Raw genomic sequence first — 6,307 nt, forward strand, 5'->3', positions numbered from 1 at the left:
CCCGCACCGGGAATACTTGAACATACTGATGACATCCCCGCACTGGGGATACTTGAACATACTGATGACATCCCCGCACTGGGGATAGTTGAACATACTGATGACATCCCCGCACCGGGGATAGTTGAACATACTGATGACATCCCCGCACTGGGGATAGTTGAACATACTGATGACATCCCCGCACCGGGGATACTTGAACATACTGATGACATCCCCGCACCGGGGATACTTGAACATACTGATGACATCCCCGCACCGGGGATAGTTGAACATACTGATGACATCCCCGCACCGGGGATACTTGAACATACTGATGACATCCCCGCACCGGGGATACTTGAACATACTGATGACATCCCCGCACCGGGGATACTTGAACATACTGATGACATCCCCGCACCGGGGATACTTGAACATACTGATGACATCCCCGCACTGGGGATAGTTGAACATACTGATGACATCCCCGCACCGGGAATACTTGAACATACTGATGACATCCCCGCACCGGGGATAGTTGAACATACTGATGACATCCCCGCACTGGGGATAGTTGAACATACTGATGACATCCCCGCACTGGGGATAGTTGAACATACTGATGACATCCCCGCACCGGGAATACTTGAACATACTGATGACATCCCCGCACCGGGGATACTTGAACATACTGATGACATCCCCGCACTGGGGATAGTTGAACATACTGATGACATCCCCGCACCGGGAATACTTGAACATACTGATGACATCCCCGCACCGGGGATACTTGAACATACTGATGACATCCCCGCACTGGGGATAGTTGAACATACTGATGACATCCCCGCACTGGGGATAGTTGAACATACTGATGACATCCCCGCACCGGGGATACTTGAACATACTGATGACATCCCCGCACCGGGGATACTTGAACATACTGATGACATCCCCGCACCGGGGATACTTGAACATACTGATGACATCCCCGCACTGGGGATAGTTGAACATACTGATGACATCCCCGCACTGGGGATAGTTGAACATACTGATGACATCCCCGCACTGGGGATAGTTGAACATACTGATGACATCCCCGCACCGGGGATACTTGAACATACTGATGACATCCCCGCACTGGGGATAGTTGAACATACTGATGACATCCCCGCACTGGGGATAGTTGAACATACTGATGACATCCCCGCACTGGGGATAGTTGAACATACTGATGACATCCCCGCACCGGGGATAGTTGAACATACTGATGACATCCCCGCACTGGGGATAGTTGAACATACTGATGACATCCCCGCACTGGGGATAGTTGAACATACTGATGACATCCCTGCACCGGGGATACTTGTAGAAACTGATCATGTCCCCGCACCAGGGTTCATCTGATCCGATGACCTCTGCCCAGCTGATCCATCTGGAACTGAGAAGTGGACAAACCAACTGTATAAGCGCAACCATCATGTGTCAAGTCAGTATTGTGACCCCAACATCTCGCTGTTAAAGCAGTCCTGACATATGACCAGGAGGCATCTAGCTACCATAACGGAAAACCCGTCGTAATCTGTGGCCGATCCAAAATAAATTAAGGTGTGACAGTGATATGGGACCAAGCTGATAATGGCCAAATACTACATGAATTACGCCACATAAAATTTGAGGCAAGGAGGGGTATAGCCCCAGAACACATTTTGACAGCCCTCTTTTTCAAGCCGCAGCGGTAGCTGCCCCAATCCTATTTGAAAGGCTGCCGAGTTTCTTTGAGTTAATGCTATAATATCGATGGCTGGTGAAACAGTTGCTCCCAGCTGTAGCCTAGTCAGGGAAGAATATTCAAAATGGCGCACCCCTAAAGCTACAGGCTATATACTCCATGCCAAGGTAACTGGACATATGGTTGGGTTGACATGTGCAGTGATGGATACTAATGCCCTCAGAACGATAGTCATGCTTCAAGCGTCTCTGATCTAGTGTCAACAGGACGACGGGAGCTGCAGGTGATTCCAGACTGTAAAATTTCCTTCAAGTTTATTTCAACATAATAACTATCCATGGGGTGCAACCACCATGACGGTAAATACAGGATAAGCCTCCAATGATCTCAATTCCAGCGCCTAGAATATTGGTATAATATGTCCTAAGTATTAAAGGGCTTGTGAGTAAAAAGTGGGGTATAATGTCTATATAACATGAAAGAGCCTGATAGATGGTATTAAAACTAATGCAAGCACTTCATGCTAGTGGTATTACACTATGTCCTATATAAATTATTAACAAGTGCAAAGTGTGGTGAGGAAGGGGCTGAACGTGGGCATGATCACAATGTGACACTTTGTCTTTGTCTTGATGGTACTGCACCTATGCCCTCAAACTACAAATGGCGATGGATACTCATGGCTGATATAATATCCAGAATATGTACTGACTAGCGCTGACATGAACACTCAAAATTGCTAAATATTGTAAACCAGGAGTCTCTAGATTGTGCTACACAAGTTCGTAACTGGACGAAAAAAGAAGTTCGAGTGGGCCACAGGGGGGAGGGGGGCAGGTACAGCGGAGTCCGAAAAAGGGGCTATATAGAATTCTCCCCTAAACATGGAGTTAATGATATATCTCAGTGACTCTGTATAGCAACTACAATGATCCAGTATACTGACATTGCAAGACAGCGGCGACAAAATGGGTGTCAGGTAGGTCATATGAACCCGTCATCTTCTAAACGTGCGTATACCAACTCCAACTTAAAATTGCGTAAGCCCCAGGGTATAGATACAACAATAGAGGCACTGCAAAAGCAACACAGATGGCTCATTGGACCTAATGTCTGGATCTAAAGTAATAACCAGGTAAAGAGGTATCAACGCTATATTCCACGAACTATGTCCGCTTTGTAACCCAAAGCAGAGTAAACAAATTAAGTAACTTAGGATCCCAAAATAGTGCACAATCCACCTGGACACATAAAGGAGAAACCTTAGGGTCTAACCGGCGCCGACTCACATTATATGCTGAGTCAGGGAAAACAAAAAGCCGAAAGTGCGGGACAACTAAACTTGTATCACACCATCCCACGAAACCGGCAGTCACACCTGACTGTATGTGAGCCTCTCGCTGTGCTACAGCCTGAAGGATACAACAACTACTACTAATATATTATCTCATCCACACACCTGACTGTATGTGAGCCTCTCGCTGTCCTCAAGCTTAAAATTTTAAATCTGTTAAATATGATGACGTTTAAATTTACGTATAACATTGTCTAAATGTAGTTACACTGATGTATGCGAGCTATGGCCTATACTGCAAGAAAAAGGCATTAATTGTCAACAAGATCATCATGGACAACAAAGTTTTTTATTTTATTTTTTTTTCCGTGCTGATGATAGGACAAATGTATAAGGTCATCTTCAGCCGTATCAAGGGCAATATCCCATTCATACCAAGGAAGGGAGTGCCAAAAATTCCCCTTGGGCTAAATACAAATAATAGTCATGTGGACATTATAAACTCTTCTCCTAGATAAAACTTGCTTCTCAGTTATGGGGGTAAAAAAGTCTGTGCCAGCCTGCCATAGGTTCGGTTGTTGTTACACCTTAAAACTGGGCAATCATCATCATCATTTATTTATATAGCGCCACTGATTCTGCAGCGCTGTACAGAGAACTCACATCAGTCCCTGCCCCATTGGGGCTTACAGTCTAAATTCCCTAACACACACACACACACACACACACACACAGACACACACACACACACACACACACACACACACACAGACTAGGGTCAATTTTGTTAGCAGCCAATTCACCTACTAGTATGTTTTTGGAGTGTGGAAGGAAACCGGAGCACCTGGAGGAAACCCACACAAACACGGGGAGAACATACAAACTCCACACAGATAAAGCCATGGTCGGGAATTGAACTCATGACCCCAGTGCTGTAAGGCAGAAGTGCTAACTACTACGCCACCGTGCTGCCCAATATCATGATAGGACTCATAATCTGCCATCCTGGTATCTCCCTTAGGGTTGTTAGCTATACCTTACTCCGCCCTACCTATGTGCCAATGGGCACCTAATTTAGGTGTGCTATTATACAGTCAAAATTTGAGTGTATTATAAACTCCCCTATGTATGAAGAGCGGGTAATAGCATTTAAATATGACATAAAATGTGTAGTGTAGGAACATGTAGAAGCTGCATCATACTCACGGAAGAGACGCTGTAAGCCATGCGTCCCGTCGATCCTGTACGTCTTGCTGCCTGGCGTTGGTTATCAGCCCATCGTTCCACTCGGACACCTGGGAGGCTCCTCTGTGCCTTTGAAAAACTTCTCCGGCCCATAGCAACTATGTTACTGAAGAGGTAAACATCTTAGAACTAGAGATGGGCGGGATCGGTTCCCCGAGATCTGAATCCTACCGAATTTAGGGTATGCGAGTACCGAGCCGAGCAGGCTTTCGAAATCGAGGCAAAGCGTCATTGTGACGTATTAGTTTTTCTGAGCTCGGATCTCGCGAGATTTGAAAAGCACAAATACCTCCACAGCTATCCATCGCCATTTGACAGAGGGAGAAAGCAGGGTTAGGTCACACTGGCTATATCAGCGCAGGGACAGTGATTGATTGTATTCAATACCATTGAAAGCTTAATACCAGTTGTTACAGCAGTAAGAGGAGAAGAGAGAAGGGTTTTTGTTCAGTTTCTGGCACTCCAAGTGCTTTTGGGGTGTCCCCCATTCTTTTGCAGAAATTTATCTGGCCGTGAAAAAAGTACTATTTAGCAGCACTGCAAAAACAATAAATTTAGCGCTTCAATTTGCTTTTGGGGTGTCCCCCATTCTTTTGCAGAAATTTATCTGGCTGCGAAAAAAGTACTATTTTGCAGCACTGTAAAAAATATATATTTAGCACTCCCATTTGTTTTTGGGGTGTCCCCCATTCTTTTGCAGAAATTTATCTGGCTGTGCAAAAAGTCCTATTTTGCAGCAGTGTCAAAAACAATTTGTAGCACTACAAGTGCTTTGGGCTCAGAATGGATTCAAAGCAGTCCACATATGAGCAAAATGAGCAACCAGGTTCTGTCACCAGTCCTGATGGTAGTGTTCCCAGTACGTCATCTAGGAAAGGTGATGTCAAACTACACCGTCTTTTGAAATCAGCCCAAAAAACACACACCCAAAAAAAAATTACCTGTTGAAGCGAAAAAGAAGTGTAACTGAGGAAAAGTTAACTGCCGATAAACAAAAAATTGCCAACATGCCATTCTACTCACACAGTGGCAAAGAGAGAATGAGGCCTTCGCCTTTCTCTATTAGTGGCAGATCCAAAAATGTTACCGAGCGTACAAGTGGTGCACAACTACTGTTACGCGTCAAAGTCGGGCTGCAAGATAACAGTAAGGCATTAATAATGTTTGCTCTGAATCAGAAATGACACCAATCCCTGTGGAGAGTCCATCCAACAGTGGTATGTCTAATCGTGAGCATTCTGTTAGTGTACCCATAAAGAGGGGCCCTTTCAGCAGTTCTGCTGATGTGTGCCTGAACAGCCCGAGTGTAGCCGGTGATACACAAATTGAGGATGCCACTTTGGAATTAGAAGAGGATGAGGGGGAGATTTGTGTAGGCGACGAGGGCGCTAATGAGGATGTTGATGATTATGATGCAGACAGATACCAAATTGCCTTTCTCAATTTATATTTATATTCTAGATTATATAACGGCTGAATAGTTTTCTATTTTACTCCTAGTGGAGAGGGGATCTGATGCAGACAGATACCAAACTGCCTTTGTCTATTTCTTTGTATATTCTAGTTCTACAGTCTATGCAGGCTGCTTTTTTCTATTTTATTATGAGTGGATGGGGGGGGGGGGCTGATGCAGACAGAAACCAAACTGCCTTTGTCCATTTCTTTGTATATTTGAATTTCTAGTTCTACAGTCTATGCAGGCTGCTTTTTTTTCTATTTTACTACAAGTGGATGGGGGGTGGGCTGATGCAGACAGAAACCAAACTGCCTTTGTCCATTTCTTTAGATATTTAACTAGAAGTGTAGGGTGTAATATACACCCAAAGACGATGGCTGCATTGCCAATAGGCTAAGATGGAGAGGAAGACAATCAGGTTCGTGTGCAGAATTAAGGATGGCCTACCAGGGATTAAACTGTTTTCCTCCTAATTTATTAGCTTTAGAAGTACCTTACTTATCCAAGAAACAGGTGGAGCACTAAATTTGGTTACTTTATGCCCAAAAACATTGATTTTCCAACAAAATAGCAAAACAAAACCAAAACAAGCAATGGC

At 44.6% G+C, this 6,307-nt stretch overlaps 1 long non-coding RNA gene across 1 annotated transcript; it reads right to left on the reverse strand.

Moving 5' to 3' along the window:
* Positions 1 to 1,345: 1,345 nt before the first annotated feature.
* Positions 1,346 to 2,803, reverse strand: LOC142143072 (uncharacterized). Its single transcript, XR_012689493.1, has 2 exons — positions 2,190 to 2,803; positions 1,346 to 2,020 (listed from the first exon to the last, which is right to left on the reverse strand). It is a non-coding gene; the product is annotated as an uncharacterized LOC142143072 (long non-coding RNA).
* Positions 2,804 to 6,307: the final 3,504 nt, after the last annotated feature.

Source organism: Mixophyes fleayi, chromosome 3, assembly GCF_038048845.1.
Source record: "Mixophyes fleayi isolate aMixFle1 chromosome 3, aMixFle1.hap1, whole genome shotgun sequence".
Classification (NCBI taxonomy): domain Eukaryota; kingdom Metazoa; phylum Chordata; class Amphibia; order Anura; family Limnodynastidae; genus Mixophyes; species Mixophyes fleayi.